General features: G+C 35.3%; 1 protein-coding gene across 6 annotated transcripts in view; it reads right to left on the reverse strand.

The window, feature by feature from the left end:
* The window catches only part of PPARG (peroxisome proliferator activated receptor gamma), an 83,013-nt gene that overhangs the window by 35,873 nt on the left and 26,990 nt on the right, over nt 1-20,150 (reverse strand). Inside the window, exon 1 of one of the 6 annotated variants that reach the window (XM_039342238.1) lies at nt 15,246-16,157. The exons of the other annotated variants lie outside the window; for them this stretch is intronic. The gene's annotated coding sequence lies outside the window, so the exon portion shown is untranslated. Of the gene's footprint in view, nt 1-15,245; nt 16,158-20,150 lie in introns of those variants that run through there. 6 annotated transcript variants of the gene reach the window in all.

The following is a 20,150-nucleotide window of genomic DNA, read 5'->3' on the forward strand; positions in this document are numbered from 1 at the left end:
CCATCTAAAAATGTTGATACAAGTAATAGCCACACTCCCCCAATTTAGCCATGCAATGAATGTATGAGTGTGCAAATCATTTCAAATGAAAATTGTTCCTTTTTGAATTTGAAACAATTTCTCTAATTTGAAACAGACGTTTCAAACTGAGCTGTTTCAATCACTTACAAAGTGTCTCGATTTTGAAAGAAGCTTTTTTGAACGTAAAACACTTTTAAAAGGACCGAAGTAGCACAAAACAACTGTTTCTAACTGAAAATGAGGCATTTCTAATTCAAAACATAGGCAAATGACAGCATCCTGGTGAGTATATTCACATCACTGTTGGGTTCCTAAGTTTACAGCTTATTCTTTCCCAGTCACAACCTCAACTCAAGTGAAAAGGAAAATGGGCAAGTAGATCCCAAAGATCATCCAGGAGTCTTCAACTCAATTGCAGTACCATTTATTCCACACTCTCACCATTAATTAAAGTATACTCAGCGCAAATGAATTGGTAGCCATGGGAGGCAACGAGTTTCATTTCTTTTTATTTTACTTTCAAGGAATAGAAAAAGGGCAATGAACAGGACAGCACTGCACATTACTAACTGCATAAGGGGAATACAGAATATGACAAAAAATAGGAGATGGGTCTCCAGTGCCCTCCTGAGAAAGTGTGCATGGGACTGGGTAAAGGAAGCCTATCCTATTGGCCACACACACTTCCACATTGTCTTGTTTTCACTTCTGCAACTCTCAGCTGCTTCACAAAATGCTGAAGGCAAAGAATAAAAATTACTGTCTCTATTGCCAAAGATGATGCAGAGCCACAGGACTGCCACAAAAAAATAAATAAATAAATAAAAATTCACTCCACGTTAAAGAGGAACTCAACTAATAATTTACGGTTGGTGCTTTCCATGGCTGTTCCTAGCTAACTTTAGTCAATTTAACCAATGTTCCTTTTAATTGGGTTTCTGAAGGAGACAATAAAGTCATTGGGCTAGATTTCCCTTACAAGAACTGAAACTAAGGAAGAGAGAGGAGGTGGAGATAATAGCTCCTTCCAATGGGAAATGGAGCCATGGTGTCTCAGTAGAAACAACCACCACCTAACTTTGCAATGGTTTCAACTGCTCCACAGCCAATTGGGAAATAAATTAGATCATGGAATCACAGAACTCTGGAATATCTTTAAACAATAGTAATTTAAAGTGCTTCGGCCAAAGTGCCCCGAGCTTACATAGGAAGAAAACTTCCCACAATCCCTTAGACTCCCATATTTTGTCTTCTAGAAATTTGTCTCCTCCAGATGTGTGGTTCTACCAGTCCTTAATTGTGTGGCTTAATTAAAAAAAACAGATAGGAATCAAGGGAACTGTCATCCAATATATCTGGTGGACATTATGCTACGGTAATAAATAATAAATAGGCTAACAACATTTTGTTCAGCGTTTAGCCCATACAATGAAGAAGCTTCCTTCTGTTAACCTGATTGTCCTGTTGCACAGCATTCTAGACATAACTTCACCAAACAGAACACTATCACTAGACCTGTGAACACGGGCAGCCATATCCCTAATTTCACACTGGTTGTACAAAATCTATGACATTGAAAGAAAGAATGGTAGAATACGGAAGATTTTATCAGAAGGGATAGAGGGTTGATTGATCAATTCTTTGGCCTTTTAAAGGGCCATGTGTGGATTTGAGTAATGTGCATGGACCTCACATCACACAATAGTTAGTGGTGCCAGGCCAAAGTCTAGTTTTAATCACCTTTTAAAAATGCAATTTAAGTTAGATCTAGTTAACTGCGCTGTACAGTGATTTCAGTTTGAAGAGAAAAACAGTATTCTTACACTTGCTACATGTATAATTGCCCCAAAGCACTTTGTCCTCCTCAATTCCAAACTGTTGCACAGCCATGATAGTTAATATAGTAACATTTCAAGACAGGTATCTTCAGCAAAGATCATGTCAAGATGACAACAGCATCTGACACCATGTTCACAGGTACTTTCATCCAAACATCTGAGGCAAATATGTTATAATTGTTGTATTGTGACAAATATTTTGCCTCTTGTCCTCCTGTATGGATGTCTGCATTTTCATCTTTCATCATTTTCATCTTCTGTCTTATTAGAAATTTGATAACAAACTTTGGAGGTCTTTGGGAACCAAACCCAAGGGCTGCAGGTAGTCCTAGCACCTTAGGTTGTATACCTTTTTCTAACACATAGCATCTTCTTCTGGGCATTCATTTCAGTGAGACAATTCCCTTTCACAGCTATTCTTTTACGGTACTGTAAAATCAGCAGAGGGAGCATAGCATTACACAAAGCTTACCTGATGCATTCAATTACACAGGAAAAGGAGATGTGTGTATTTTTAGTCATAGTTTATTGAAGTTCAAAGGGCAGGTAAAAATAAAATGGTAGCATTTTACTATAGTTTTTGGAGTACTTTTCCTCCTAAATATAATACTATTTAGGAAACACCACTCATTTGATTATGGTTTTGTAGACTCCCATCAAGTAAAATCACTGATCAACATGGCTTGCATTAATAAACATCCATAAAATTCTATTACCGGTACATTGTGTAAATCTAGATTCACAGACTTCCCATTATCAAAATATAATCTGGATTTTGTATCATTTTTTTTAACCAAATATTATTTTCTGTTAGTACTTTTTGACCCACTTCCTAGCAATTTTACATTACTATTATCTCATAACTGTAATAAGATTGCTTGGACTGTAAGCAATTGTTTCCAATTTGTATAAAAACTCTGAATCTACAAGAGCTCTGGAAGGCCTTGGGAGGTCTTTAGTTTAATTGATCACCAGCAGTTAGTACTGAAAAGATCTCTGTAAGTACTGAGAAGACCTCAAGGACCGAGCATTTGCTTTGCACTAAAAACACACACTGAAATACCCCAAATTAAGTGCATGCCATTCAGATGACAGCATCTTGTTTCCCGGTTTTAAAGCAAGCTCACAGTCCCTTAAAGAAAAAAAGTGGAAAACTTGGCCAAAAATTTACATAATACAACGACAGACAAAATTTGTCATTCAGGCCATTCAAGTTCTAACAGGTACTTCCTCCAAAGCCAACACACTTCTTTACTTTTGAAATACATCCTTTTCCCTCTATTCTTTACAGTAAACATGGAAATCTGCTTCCAGCCAAGGTTGTTACATATATAAATGCTTTAACAGAAAACAGATGTAAAAAGTTATAAATTTGATTTTGAGTTAAATTAGCATGTTAAAGCAATTTTTTGAATTAAAAATGTAGGAGAAGAAAGTGCAAGACAGAACTAAATGAAAATTCTTTTTTTGGCTAGATTAAGAACATACTTAAATACAGATCTGAAAATAAATGATTTTTTTCATTTAAGCTCACTTTTATACTCTTGTTAACCACACACAACACACAAACAGAAATTTCCACCTTCTTCCAGGAAACTGTGAGTATTATTCATGGGGTTATTTTACCATTTTAGGTATGTAAACATTTTTAAGATGCATTAGACTGATATGCAAAGTTTACTCAGTGATTTTCACGGTATAAATTATTCTTTGCCAACTTTAATTCCTTTCTGATATGTGAACTTCAAAATTCTCTGAGTATATATATCCGTACAGGACTGTGCTATTCAAGTAGTTTAAAATCAATCAAATTTAATCATGTTTGGACATGCACTGGATGGCAGTCACATGTCACTCACCTAAGCACAGTGAATTCTCATGATACAAAATTCTAGTATTTTTGCAGGTGGAATTATAAACTGATTTTAAAAAACAGTAGTTCTGCTGCCAAAGGCTACTCATAGTCATCTACTTTTCAGAAACAGAGCTGGGAAATGTTTGCAGTTTAATCCAATGTACTTGAAAGAGAGGAAACAAAAGAGGAAAAAAAGTTTGCAAAATGACTTTTGCAAATTTATCCTTATTAGTTTAATAGAAATTTCAGCATGTTAATTTGGGAGTAAGTTTCAGTGAATCTTAGGCTGCTTATAGTATCATTGCTAGTACTTAGATTTCTACCTCATCTACCAAAAACACAACATAGGACAACTTTGAAACAACAGCAGCTTTTGAATAGGTAATTTTCAAGTTATTTCACCATGAAGACAACTTACATCAGCCATTTTTATGAAGCAGTTCCAGTATACTATCATTTTAAGCTTTCTTTCTATTAGAATCATTTCTATTTTTCTACCTTTACACAATTACTATTTTTGTATTGTTTCTACTTTTTTTTAACTACAGGTTGCTCAGAATTTTCAAAAATTGGGCAGCTTCTAAATTATTTAAATAAACAATAAATAGTCAGTGTAAGAGCTTTGGTAAAGCAATTTCAAGTACATTCATGTAGCACTGCGCCACCATAAACCCCTTTAACTATTTAAACCTCTCTTCTATTTAAATATTCTATTTCAATACCAATGATACTACACTATTACAAATGTCCTATCCAATATTCAGACCTTTAAACTGAAAACATAGACTGCTAGATCATCATTTCCATGGTCACAGAATATATTCTCTTCTTGTATAACTTATTCTTCTCTGTTTTCATAATCATATGAATGCCTTTTTAAAAACACATCATGGTTCAAAATGGCTAGAAAAGGATAAGCATCTTTTTGGGTTGGTCAACTTTGGATTCTTCTTTAAGGGGCTGCCCTCCAAATGTCTTGTTTTCCAGTATGGTAAATTTGAGACATACAAGCAATTCACTGAGAGGGGAAACGTCTTGTGATTTTGTGCAAGACATCAAAGAGGAGAAAGTATATGTGAGAGAATATGAGTGTTATTTGGAACTTGTTTAATCCAAATGCATACACACACACACACACACACACACACACACATATACAGAGGCATACACAGACATTGATGTAATTCACTTTTTTCCCCATCTAGGCTCTACATGTTTTTAAATACTAGCATTTAAGTTAATTGTAGCAGCTGGCTGAAATAGTCATATACACCTTCTGTAATTAATATAGCACAGACATAAACTTTAGGTCATAGTAACTTGTAAAAGAAAAAAAATATTTCTTAACTTCTAGTCAGTCCTTACTGGAAAACATTTAAAGGATTTAAATTATACTATAAATTATTTCACTGCCCCAAATTTTATTAGGAAATCTACTCATTCATGGTCAGATTGAATGGACTTCCACACAGAGAAGTGATGGTGGAAAGGAAATGCAAATAAAAATCCCTTCAAGTGAATCGTATAACAGCCTTTATTTTTGTACAAGGATAGAGGAGTAGCCCATAGGACTTCATTATAGGATGTGTTGGGTCTATTGGTAGCCCGATGGATCATTAGATATAGTGTACATTATCTTTTTATAGATCTGTTCTACATTTCAGTGGATATTGGTTTGTAATCTGTAAATAGATTCTAGTAGAAAGCGGATTGATCCTCCTCAAATATTAGCCCAGTTAAGATAATCTTATCCTTTTATTTGCTAGATTTGCACAGATATATTTTCTTAAAGAAGACTGTGTAAATAGATCTTCCTTAGCTCTTGAGTTTTCTTTCTTCTTAATACAGACTTGAAATGGATATTAACTTGTGTGCTCTTAAGGATGGAATTCTTAGTTGCCAGTACTTACTAAAGTCACTGCATCTATCAGTGTATTTAGCCCTGGGCATAAAGCTTTAGGAAGGCCACAGACAAAATGAAATATGTTTGCTGGTAACCAAGATCTTAGAAGGTCTTAGAAGTGGACAACTTTTGCTGGAGGTGTTTAAAACATGCTGGGCGGCCATCTATCAGGGATCTGCAACGGTGGATTTTGGTATTGGGCAGGGATTAGCTACTAGGTGACCACCATGCTTTATGTTGTATGGATAATAAGACAAAATTCATTTATGGAATGCAAACAGGACATTTTTTCATGCTTACAATTTCTTCCTACTAATATTTATTATCTCACAAAATGGAAATACCCTTTCCCCCCACTGAATTAAGTATAATACATAACTACAGCATTAATAATATAATGATGCAATAGATTGGGTAATCCTCATGCTTATGCTTCACTAGTAACAAAAACATAATACGATTCTTATATCCTTAGGAATATTTCAGGGTATTTGGAAAAGTTTCCATTTATTAAAACATATTTTCCACTAGATAAGAACCAATATGAGATCTCTGATTATTAGAAAATAGAAGCTCATGTTATAATATGTTTGTTACATACACAGTTTAGATAGTATGTTATGTGGCTGTGGGTGAGCCCCTCTATACTACTGCAGCAGGCTCTACATGGAGCTATTTAATAATTCTGAAATATCTGGAAGTTTCAGCTGGTGCAGAGTATGGCTGCATGAGCTATACTGGGTGCCTGAAGAAGGGCACATATAACATTCTTGCTCTGCAGATTGCATTAGGTACCAGTTTACTTCTGGGTCCAATTCAAGGTGTTGGTTATCACTTATAAAGCCCTACGTGGCATAGGCCAGATTACCTGCAGAACTGACTTTACCCCATCTCATAAGCCCAGCACTTGATTAGACAGGGAAGGTAAGCTACAGACACTATCAGTCAAACAATTTCAACTGGCAGGGTCTAAGAAGAGAGCCCTCTGCCTCCACTTTCTGGAACACCTTACCCTCAGAAGTGAAGGAAAACCCCAATCTTTTGGCTTCCACAAACGGGTCAAAACTTTGCTCTACAGTTTTGCATGGGGGGCACAGAGGACCACACAACCATGGGGTTGGCTAGTCTGTTGAGAGCTGCCCCCGCTTGTAATAATATGATGTTAAATGGCCATCTTAGGATTTTTTCCTTTTTGATATTGTACACTGCCCAGAACCTCTCTTTGAAGGAGAACGACAATTAAGAAATATGAAATATAAACAAATAAATAAAATGTGACATGTGAATAGGCTAGGGACAAGTTGGCAGATGAGGATGTCCAACCCTTACAAAAGGCAATGCTAAACCTTCAAAACAACAATAAAATAATTAAACATGTTAGAAATTTGATATGAATTTCAGGATCTGTGAGAGCTCTAATGGTTTTTTTTTTTTACAGTTTTCCAATGTGTATGTGTGCGTCTTGGCCATCCATAAGTGAAACCAAATAAGAGCATAAAGGTTTAAACAAAGGGTTCAGTTTATAAATCTCCAGAAGGTACCGGTTGAAATAGGTACTTCGTCTGCAGATAAAACAAGTGCATGCCTAGGGCAAAGTCCATAATTTCTCCATTGTTTTGTGGCCTAGTTCATTAAGAGAGCCGGTCTGGCCTAGGGTCTGACTCAGAAACCAGAAGATTGTGAGGTCTCGCTTAAGCCTGGAAGCTGGCTGTATGATTTGGGGCCAGTCATTCTCGCTCAGTCCAGCCCAACTTACAGAGCAGATAAGAGGAAGAGGAGCATGTTGCAAATTTATAAAGGTGGGATATACATCTAATAAATTACTCTTCTCTGTTGGGAAAAACAGAGTTTAAAAGAAATTAATATAAGAAAAATGCCCTGGTGAAAGTTCAGCTTCTCTATTCTCTCCTCTCACGAAACATCACATACAACCTTCTCCATTAAAAATTGTTCCGAAAATTTTAATGTTCTGTCTCAAGAAAAAGTGCGGCTTTATTTCTTGAGGGGATAAACTTTGCTCGCCCCCCCTCCCATTTTTTTTCAAATGTTGCATGTCTATGGGGAAATAGTGGTGACCACAGTTATGGATGTCTGTGGGCGGGGGGGGGGAATGACATTGTGTCATAATGCTAATAATACAATTTTTATTAGATTTAGCAATTATATAACCCAACTAACATAACACTTACTTATTTGCATAATAATGCCAGGTTGCCCAGATTTGTTGGCAAGTGGATAGCCTTAGAAATAAAAATGATAGATAGACTGATAGCTAGATAATGCACATGATTTCCTCATGACCTATACTAGACACGAATATAAATCAAAAATATAAATAGCTTGGAGTCAGGTTTAAAATTCAGTTTGGGGGGATTGGAGCACTGAACAGCATTTTCATTCAAAGTAATATAAACAGGCACCCGGAGGCTGAAAAAATATTCATCATCAAAATGGCCATATAGCTGAATTTCAGAGGTGTGATCATAAAGACACAAAATTGTTGTGGAGCCCACCAAAATATGTCTCAGGTTGAATGCAGCCTGTGTATTGGCTACCTTAGTCTATTCTAGTCATTAAAAAAGTTTCCCTGTGAAGTTTTACTATAGTTATAGAAATAACTTGGTTTGCAATGCAGTGCAATTTTTAGAGATGGGTAACAGAATGCAACAGATAGCGAATGTCATATTTAATTGCTTGGCACAATGAGTTCTAAGCATTTGCCAGCAGGAGCAAAGGTCTCTGCTAAAAAGGCCTTTTTTTTCCTGATTACGTAACTGTGACACAGCAGACATCTACTAATAGTTAATGAAATGATTCATGGAAAGTAATACCTACAACTTTTATCCTGCGATAGATTCTGACTCAATCTCATCTGATGCAAGATGAAAGCAATATTGGGTGTCTTTTTCTCTGTGGAACTAATTTAACAAAACAAAATGATGTGCATGTTTACTTAGAAGCAAGACTTGCTATGTTCAGTAGGCTTTATTGTTTAATAAGAACATTTCAGATCGTAGCTTGAAACATTTATTGGTTTGTATTAGGAGTCCATACCCTGTTTAGGTAGTGCTATATAAGGTGCTTTTAGTGCTTTCACTAAAAATGGGTAACGTATGTTGCAAAGAATGAGTATTGCTTATTCACAAAATGGCAGATATGGAGGGAGACTTGACCAATGCTATAATACCTATTTTTCAGAAGGCATTTGAATGAGGTTATAATAGGTTCAGGAAAGTCAGTACAAATCTAAATCCCACATGTCAAATCACTTTATTTAACCTTTCCACAAGAGAACTGCACACAGATACACAAGTAAAATCTTCCTTCTTGCTTATAAAATCAGAAAAGCTCTTCTCTTTCTCCATACAATTCTCTTCGATTTCCATGGATGATCTCCATAATTCCCTAAACCAGGGGTAGGGAACCTTGGCTCTTTTATGACTTGTGGACTTCAACTCCAAGAATTACTGAGTCAGCATGGCTGGTTCAGGAATTCTGGGTATTGAAGTCCACAAGTCATAAAAGAGTCAAGGTTCCCTACTCCTGCCCTAAACCATTACCCCTTGTTTACTTGAGCTTAGTTTTAAATCTTTTACTTCCTCTTATGATAAAAAATTAGAGCACATTTATTGATCTACTTGCATTTAAAAAGTTCCAAATCGGAAAAATTTTAGGGAGCAATACTAAAGCAGACTTGATCAACTAAAGTTTTTCTTTCCTATAATTTATGTTTATGTATAATAAGTAGGAACTATGCAAATGGAACAACTTTTGGTACTGCAGAGATTTTACATTGTTTCAGCAACACATAAAAATAGAAACTTTTACATTACAAATTGCACTGCATTGCAAACCAAGTTATTTCTATAACTTTTACATTTACATTTGCATTGGACTACAAACCATAATCCCTAGCTGAAAAATCTAGGAATGCCAGGATGGGACAGCTGAATGAGCATAGCTATACATATTTATTTACTATTTCTATAGATTATCATCATGTGACCAATTTCACATTTTTACTGCATTCATTAAGTGAATCACGTGGTCATTATGAATCATATAGTCATTAAACAAATCTGGCTTGCCCAATTTACATTGATTGCTAGAAATAATAATAATAATGATAATGATGATGATGATGATGATGATGTAAGTGAAAACTAGTGGGCTCATAAAATAGAGAAAGTCATAGAAAATGATAAAATTAAATTGCTCTGGGACTTCAGAATTCAAACAGACAAGCACCTGCAACATAACACCCCAGACTTAACAACTGTCGATTAGAAAGACAAAAAAGTCTGGACAGTGGACGTGGCAGTGCCTGGAGACAGCAGAATAGACGAGAAAGAACTGGAGAAGATAACAAAATACAAAGACCTACAAATAGAAATAGAAAGACTGTGGCAAAAGCAAGCAAGGGTAGTACCAATAGTAATAGGCTCCTTGGGTGCAATCCCAAAACAACTGGAGCACCATTTGAACACCATTGACATCGACAAATTCACTATTAGTCAATTGCAACAGGCGGCCTTACTAGGAACTGCTTCCATCCTGCAACGATATCTGTAATACCATCAAACATCCACATCTGCCTATTCCAGGTCCTGGGTAAAGACTCGATAGGTAAACAAAATGCCAAATCCAGTCTGAACATCTGGCTGACTGTGTGATGATCCATAATAATAATAATAATAAGGTACTTCCTATACTATACCTGTACATTTGGTTTTTCTTGCCTAAATGTAGAACCTTACTTTTTTCACCATTGAATTTCATTTTGTTAGATACCGCCCAGTGTTCAAGTCTGTCCAGGCCCTCCTGTATCTTAAGCCTGTCTTCTGGAGTGTTGCTATTCCTGCCAGCTTGGTGTCATCTGCAAATTTGATGAGTTCCCTATCTATCCTCTCGTCCAAATTGTCGATGAAGATGTTGAAGAGCACTGGGCCCAGAACAGAACCCTGGGGCACCCCACTACACACTTCCCTCCATGTAGATGCAGTTCCATTGAGGACCACACGCTGAGTACGGCCGGTCAGCCAGCTACGAATCCATCTGGTGGTGATGCTGTCTAACCCACATTTTTCTATCTTATCGAGTAGTAGGTTGGGAAGGTCGCAAGTAACAGTCAGTTGACCATAGGATGCTTGAACTGGTTTTAAAATACGAGCTGGTTGCCAACTGCTTGAATTGTGATCACATGAGCAGCCATGGGACCGGTACAATGGTTTAACGTGAAAGACAGGTCATAAATCACTTTTTCAAGACCATCATAACTTTGAATCATCATTAAACAAACAGTCATAAGTCAAGGATTACCTGTATTTGCAAACAGTCCCATTCAAATTAGTGGAACATGACTATAATCATGCTTAGGAACTGTATTCTTAATTTTTATCAATGAGCTAGATTTTTAATATTGCAATCATAACCATATCTTTTTTTAGTGGCAGACATTATAGGTAGTCCTCGCTTTATGATGGTAAGTAGGATCAGCAACATCACCACTAAGGAACACAGTCATAAAGTGCTATGTCATGTGATCATGCCGAATTACGATCACTGTTGCAGTAGGTGCAGTTGCCATTCTTAATTGAACCCTGCATAGTCATAAGGCATGACATCACGAAATTTCTGACTTCCTGTTGGCTTCCCCACTGACTTTGCCTACGGGAAGAGAGCAGTGAAGACTGCAAATGGTGATACCGTGACTGAGGGATTTGTAACCATATAATTGTGTGCCAGTTGCCAAGCATCCAAATTGCGATTATATAATCATGGGGATGCTTGACAGCAACAACTACAAAGACTTATTGTCTTTTAGCACAGTTGTAACTTCAAATATTCACTGAATAAGCAGTTGTTAAACAAGGACTAGTTGTACATTTATGGTTAGCAGGCTTTTAATACCACTTCCTATTATAGTATATATACACACATATTACAAAATATATGGCACTAAAGCAGTTTGCAGAACAGATATTATAAATACAATAACCAGAATTGTAATACATTCTGGCACAACACCAGAAATTCATCTACAACCCTTATTTAAAATATTTACAAAAGTTTACATGAGATAAAACATACCTAATAATATCCAGAGCCAACAATATCAATATTAAGCAACTCCTTCAAGAGCTTGTATTTAACTCTCTGAAATCCAAAGCAGAGAAACAAATAAACCCAAATAACTATAATGAAACAACCCTTTCTTTCACTCACAAAAAGTTATAATACTTTTGTCCTCATAGAAATTCCCTTTTCACTGTTTAAGAGACCCAAAGCAGGAAAAAAATCAAGAGGGAGTAAATCACTCTCTTTTTGGGCAGATGATCTAGAAAAAATATATATGCTAAGGTTGGAAAATGTATGGTTGATATACTGGTGTATCCCGGCTATCTAGCCCACAGTTGCTAAACCCTGAAGTTCAATATTGCCTAAGCATCTGTGGATGTTCCAAGTTTCTTCTCCTAATGTTTTCATCATGGCTACCTAGGGCTGCTGAGCACTTCAGTATTTTTGGAAGGCCTCAAGTTTCTTCATTCTAAAAGCTGACCATGATGGTATCCCACCTGTCTAAAATAATTCTGAGGCTGACAGTAGTGGACCCAATAACTCTCCATAAAGCTAGTTTTATAGCTATACCGAACAGGTTCCTTGTCCCCTGCTAGAGGTGAAACAAGGCATAAGGAAATAACCACACCAGATCGATCTTTCTTTCTCACCTCCATGTAAATGTCTGTACCATTTTATGTGCAACATTTGCCATGTGACTTTCTCTTACTGCCCAGATGGGAAACACTATCCCTGATTGATGTGTCATTGATCACCAGACATATATACATACATGGAGGGAATGTGAACAATTTGTCTATGTAATGTATATGGTAATAATACATATGTGGGAGTCTACTTAGCAAATCTTTATTCTACTTGCGCTATTTCAAGGAAATATAATCATTTTTTGTTGATAAGCCTAGCTTTCTTCAACCAACCACACTGTTGAATGGAAGAAATCACATCTAAAGAATGCCAACTTGTATTAATATGTATCTGCCTACAACACTGCATTTATTGCTTCAAGAAGCATAATGTGTGTGCACTTCTGTATGTGGGTGTAATTCAATTACTTCTATTGAGATTTTTTCTTTAGTACAGTGAATCTGAACTGCAACCATTTTTCTCTTGTGTTGCTAAATTAAAAAAAAAAAAAAGACACATTCAGTATGTTGGTACAATTAACCAGTGCTTTTTTCGTAAGAAAAAAGGTGCCGGAACTCACATCTTGTTGATCTTTTATTAAAGAAATTATATATTCAGTTCTTAACATAAATTTAATTTATTGTATTTAAAGCAAAAGATTTTCAATTCACCAACAATTTTTTAAAATAAAGAAATTATTTACCTTCGCATATAGTCAATCACTGTACACATACCCACACACACCAATTGTGTAACAAAACATAATGGTCACCGCCTGCAGTAAGCACTTAGCACGCGACCCCATGACCAATCACAAGCCAAGCAGCCCATCACAACCAGCACGGACGAAGTAAGCATGCATCTGACTCGACACACAAGCAGCCTGCATGCACCCCTTTAATGATTTTGCTGCCGACCTGCTACGCTTGATAGGTGATTCAAGTCCACATGGATCAAACATCAAATTTTCAAAAGTTACTTTTAAAACTTGGAAAAATCCGTCAAAAAAAGGTGCCAGAACACAGTTCCAGTGCATTCTATGACCAAAAAAAAAACACTGCAGTTAACACTAAAATGGTATAGAAGGTACGTGTTGACTAGTGTTCATTCCATCAGAAGCAGGACATGGTATAATTAGCCGGCAAATTTAAATACAATGTTTCTGGACAAAAAGGTAGCTATCCTTCATTTTGTAGGATGGGGGGAAGTGGCTGGCCACCAGAAAATATGGCTCAGTGAGTCCATTATTCTTCTAGTGACTCGGCTTATTTGGCAAATGTCTGTTTCTTTAAGAATACTCAATACTCAAGTGTATATTTCATATGGTTAAAACAAGAGCAAACCAACAGCTGACAAATGATGCTTGCTGAGGATTTATCTGAGGCAAAGCTCATTTTGCTTGTAAATTATTTGTTTTTATCTGTCATTCTGATATTATTTATTACATTTTATCTTCTCCCTTGTCTAAAAGAAGAAGTGTTGTAATTTATAGCTGGGGAGTGAGGGGAATATATGCAGGGGAGTTGACTGTTCATGACAGATTGTACCTTTTTCATAAAAAAGGACATATGAATCTCATTCTATCAGAAATTATTTAAATTTGTATGCCAAACATTAAATAAACATTTCATATAGACAGAAAGAATATTGTTCTTTTTTGTGAGGATTATATAATAAAATAATTTGAAGATTTTAGTATATGTATCAAGCAAGATGTAAATGCGTAAGCAAAAGTTAAAATTTCTAATGTCAATATCCTGAGTCATCTTTTAGATCAGATTTCTCAAACAAGGCAAAAGTCGAAGTGTCTTCTTTAAAAAAGGCAAAAGGAGGAAGTCTGTGATTCTTGCTGTTTTTATTTAGCATGTTGACATTCAAAATATGGTTTAAAAGTCTAGGATTAGTCATTTAAATAGAATCAGATTTTAGCATAAGTAATAGCATTTTGCATACCTTATGGATGTACAATGCTCAGATATCTGAAAAATATTTTAACGTGCACCCTCTAAGCTATTTCATGGTCTGTTCATAGTTACATTTTATGTACCTAAATTTAGAGCCGGCTGACCAGTATTGTAGAGTTTGACAACAAAACTGTAACATAAAAGGTTATGTGTAACTATATCGAAGAAGAAACTATTAATGAGAAACATGATAATGGCTTTAAATATATGAAACTCCACACAGGAATACATGCATCTATTACAATTATGCATTGAGAGGGAATTGGATCTGATAACATCCAGAGCTTTTTTCAATTCTATGATTTGATGCGATCTCAAAAATGTCTGTCACCACCTAGTTTGTGAATTGATAAGCTACACAGTGAGTATAGTTCTTCTAGTGAATAACTGAAGTATTTGCCAATTGCACAGGTCATCCTTGTGTCACATATCACTGCCACAAAGAATTCAAGTTAACTGCTTCTATATTACAGATTATGCCTTCCCCCCCCACTACATACATTTAATTTGTATTGCTATTCTAAACTTAAATTAAAAAGCTTCTAAGGCTTCAACTGCTATAGTTAAATCTTTCATAGTATTTGTTAACATTTTAGAATATTTCAACATTATTTTCCATATAAATCTCAATTCAACATACAGATATGGAATTTTTGAACTAGGTATCTATAATCTAGGGATAATAAAAAATATAAGGTTGATAAATCCTTTAAGGAAGGCATATTTAAGGAATTGAGACATTCTCATGGTGACTTTTTGTTACTTCTGCAACATGCCAGATGCTGCTACCAGAAAAGATCATGTGGCTGTAGTGGGTTGTATTATGTAACTGGAAAGTGATTGTGCATTTTATTATTTGAAAGTATTAAAATTTAAAATTACATCTCTTAGATCATTCAGTGGCACTTTACAGGGAACAAAGTTTACTGAAAAACTGAAAACACAGAAAGCAAACTCACTTTTAAGAGAATAGAGTGGTGAGGCCCCATATATTTAGATAGTAAAGGCAGGTCAGGGCTGATGTGATTCTTCCCACATTCAAAATTCCAACTGGAAAAAAAAATTATATCCAACATGGGTCCTTAGAGGCAACATCATTTCATATCCTGTCCTTCCTGTCCTGTGAAGTAAGTCAAATGCAAGCATTCTAATATTATTTCCAAGAAGCAAACTGTTTCCAACCATGGTCATCCATTTCTGGAATGTCAGCTTGGGATAGAAACTGGAAGTTTAGCCAGATAGACGTACAGATAGAACTTTTAAAACCTGACTTGGTATTTGTAATGTAGACAACAGAAGTTATGCCCACAGAAACTGACATGAAATTTCAGCCTTAAATGACATCTTGTTAAGAGTATTATAAATTCCCAGGTAATAAAATTGAATGTTAATATTCTGAGTAAATTACTAATTATGCACAAACATAATGAATCTAGCAGCGTTTATTTCATTTTTATTATAATGGCATTATATTAAATAAAAAAGTGGGGGAAATGAGAGCCAGATTTGGAGGCATGAGGGATTAGATGTTTAAGGATAATTAACAGAGCATATAGTTGCAGATAAGGAAAACAGTTGCTTTGGTCTAATTATTGAAAACATAATTCAGATATTTTAAAAATGTGCTTTTTGGCACATCTAGACGATCAGTTCATGATTTTATAATTGCAATGAAGGTACAGTAGTGATCAACCTCTGGCATGACCTGCAACTTCAAGTGATAAAAATAGGTACTTTTAATTTTGATTTTTGAGATTATGCCAGAAAGAAAGGCAATCATATCAATTTATAGACTAATAAATTGCATGCTAGACTGTGATAACATATCCCAATCTTTGCTGAAATTGGAAATTATGGCACTATTCCCAAAGGGTATATATTGTGATGTATTATGTAAAAATGTATGTCCAGTTTTATTTTATTCATCCTCTTGTGTGCCTGTTGTTCAGAAAAAATAAAATCATCCCCATGGTGTAGATTTGAAGTTTCTTTCAGAATTTAATGTTTCTTATGTATCAGTTCATAATAATTTACTAACTACATTTAAATTTGTTGCTTTCAGATTTCTGAAATCTAAGAGTAACAAATAAAACAAAATACCCACTTAAAATAATTTTCATAAAAAGTCATACATAAATTTGATCCCTTGTGAATGTTTATAATATTAAAATATAACTTTCATTCAGCTATGTCTTCAATAAATCAATGGAAAATTAGCATATTACTTTACTAGCTACAATAGTCATGTTTCTTAACCATGATCAAACAGCTTACAGAGGAATGCAAGTGGAAAAAAGTCACTTCCACATTAAAGAGGAAAAAAGTGAGTGGGAAGAGATGAGTTTGCTTATTTCAAGAGCACATGAAGACAGTATGATACATATTGGAAAAAAAATTGCGAAACTATGTGGTGGGCATATAGAGACATCACAAAGCATGCACAGAAAACTTGACAATGATCTCACTACAACTAATTTTAGCAGTTTATGGTTTAACAAGTTTCTTCAAGCATGGCTGATTATGGTTTAATAAGTAGCACAGAGAACTAGTGTAGCATAGTGTAGCATAGTACTTAAGGGACCATGAGGCAGGAAATAAATTTGGCAATCCACTCTTTCCATTTGCAATATGGCAATACACCACTGATCAATTTTACAGGACTGTTATAAGAATATAGTCCTTATGCATCACATGCATAAGGTAAGCCTCCCAGAGTCACTTGATAATGAGATGGGCAGTATATAAATTTAATGATAAATAAATGCACATACATTAATTACATTAAAGCAGGAGTCTTCAAACTTGGTCCTTTTATGACTTTTGGACTTCAACTCCCAGAATTCCTCAGCCAGGCATGCTGATTGAGGAATTCTGGGAGTTGAAGTCCACAAGTCATAAAAGGACCAAGTTTGAAGACTCCTGCATTAAAGTATTAACTATTTTTATTACTTCCAAGATTAAGTTACAAATATAAAAATACAACTTAGAGACAGATGTCATTCTAGTTTATGGTCAGTAAACAAAAACTAGATAACTTTAAGAATACTTCTGGTACTACCTCTCTACTCTTCCTATGAGCGTATCATTTTATTTAAGCTTGGCATAGTCCTATGGTGTAGATCTGGGTTCTTCAAACTTGGCCCTTTTATGACTTTGGACTTCAACTCCCAGAATTCCTCAGCCAGTGTGCCTGGCTGAAGAATTCTGGGAGTTGAAATCCACAAGTCATAAAAGGGCCAAGTTTGAAGAACCCTGGTGTAGATTAAGCTGAGAGAGCTTCTTTATCAGTTTCATGTCAGATGGACAAACTTGGTTCTAGTTTAATAACGAAAAACAGCTTTTTTAATTATTAAAATATGAAATTGAAGGGGATGTAATTTTTTATTTGCAGGGTACCAATGTTTAAAGTTTCATTTTCTGGACACAATGAAAACGTCCCCACAGATAAGAAGAAAAAGTTTCATTGATTTTAGCAGGAAAGTTCAATCTGCAAACAGCCCGTATAAATTATTTTTCCATATCTGTAACCTGAATATATGATACATTGACAGTTCCAGGTTTAATTAATTAGTAAATTAATAACTTCCTTATTTTTTCCACAAAGGAAAAACAAGAATATGTCCACTCCATTCCTGTCAATGCTAGAGCCCTCTTGCTGTGAACACCTTTGGTTCCTGTTCCCACAGATAAAACATGTTTCTTCTTGACTTTACATTAACTCTTGACGCAAATGACCAGGAGCTTTGGCCAACAGCACTATCACAAGAGAACTTTAAAAACCAATGAGAATTTGCAAATGTTAATCTAAGAGGAAAAAAAAAAAGACCCACTATGTATCATTTGCTTGTATTGTATTCCACTACTGTAATTTTGCTTCAGTGCAAATAACTTTCCCTGGCAGCATTCCAGCAACCTATTACTGGAAAGCTGTCAGTGCCGTGGTTTGCAGCATCATTCTCAAACTCCCTGGGAATTTAGATTGTCATAGTTATTAGGATATGACCTTTCCCTCAGATTTTTTTTAAGAACTTTATTTTAAGACCAAACCAGCATAAAATTTCTCCATTGGGAGTAACTGAGCTTCCTTCACAGATAAGGAAAACAGCAGTGACAAAATTCTGGAAAAAGCAATAGCATATATTTCTGCAGTACATCAACACAGAGGTCTTGATAGATATCTAAAGAATGGATCTCTAGGGATCAAGAGGAAAGTCATACGATATGTTGAAAAAAGAAAGCAAAAATGCACAAAGATTTTTTTTTAACTCTTCTAGTTGTAGGATGGTGACATAAATTTTAATTTGTATTCAAACCATATAATTTTGTCAATATTTTATTAATAAACTCAAAAGCTTCAATTTCAATAAAGTAAATTCTACTTAGGTTCCATCAAAATAAATGAAACAATGTTAGGTGTACCTCATTTCAACAGGATGGGAGTATGATTTTCTTTGAAAACAGCCTAAACCTGAAACCCCATTTACAAAATTAGTCTTAATTATTCCCCACAGCATTTGTGCTGTCCTATCTTATTCCTGAATCATGAGACCATAAGGATCTCTTTGAGTCTCTCTCAAACATGACATAAAAATAACTCCTTTTCTAAGGAGATAACCTAAAGTTTGATAACAGAAGTTAATGCATAGTAAACCTTAATGTGTTTTAAATAAATAAAGCAAAAGCCATATTAAATAACCCCACCTGAGCAGAAGAAAGAACCTAGGCAATACATAGATAGAATTGGATGCAATTTACCTGCAACATTATTTGTGTCCTTTGCCTCCTAAGTACTAATTATTGTGAGGCCTACAGAAGCAAAATGCTGCCAATGCAATCAAATATTTCTCTAAAGGAAAAATCAATTGATTTAGTTTATTGTACTTAATGCTAGGCTTTATATCAGTTAAGTAGGTTTAAAAAATGGTTCAGCTGAACCATTCAGTTTCAGCAGAGTTGCCCAGTGCAGCTGCAAGGAATTTATTTACGGGAGGATAGATTGAACTTTGCAGCATATGAATACATGTAGAATTTGATAAAGATATTTGTGCCCCATTAATTTAGAGAACTGTGATTTGCTGTGCTCAACACACCTATAATTGAATTCCTTGCTCATAAAATCACTGGGATCAAACAGGTTCAGATAGCCCTTATCTACCCTTCTTTTCTCTTGACTTACTTATGTAACTGTTCTTCTTTTTATAGATTCATTTGTTTTAGTTATAAATTAACTCTAGTGCTGACTCTCCCATAGACTAAATACTACAGCACTTTTTTTTTTCTTTTTTACAAAAGAGAATCCTGTGTAAAAGAATTCAGGACTTTTTATCCTTGATTTAGGGCAGATTTTAAATGATTTTTAGTACATTAAAAACCATCACTAATAACTACATCTAGTCTCAGATGCATTTAGATGTTTCCCAAGATATACAGTTCAAATTAATAAAAAAGCATTTTTATTAATGGAATAACAATGCAAAAATGAATCACAGATTTATTCATTTGGCCAGTGCAAAATATACACTGATCTTAAGGATGTGTTAGTTTCATCTAGAATTGCATGTATGCAGAGTCCTGTTCTAGCTAGTAGACCACAACCAGAGCAGCTCTTTTTCAATCATGTCCTTTTACATGTTCATGGGAGAGGTTGGAAACCTGTATCTGCCCCTAGGCCTGTATATATACATCACTGCAGTGCTACTCCTGGTCCATGCCTCCCCCCTCTACACAAGGATAGCGGGAAGGAGCTCCTGAAGCAGCTATACAAACCTGGAAAAAGACATACTGCTTTAACTATTAAAAAAGAGATGCTTCATACATACTCTTATATATTTCAAGAATTTCTGCAAAAGGACTTGCACAACCTT

This window comes from Crotalus tigris, unplaced genomic scaffold, assembly GCF_016545835.1.
Source record: "Crotalus tigris isolate CLP2741 ecotype Arizona unplaced genomic scaffold, ASM1654583v1 scf7180000017781.746583, whole genome shotgun sequence".
In the NCBI taxonomy this organism is placed as follows: domain Eukaryota; kingdom Metazoa; phylum Chordata; class Lepidosauria; order Squamata; family Viperidae; genus Crotalus; species Crotalus tigris.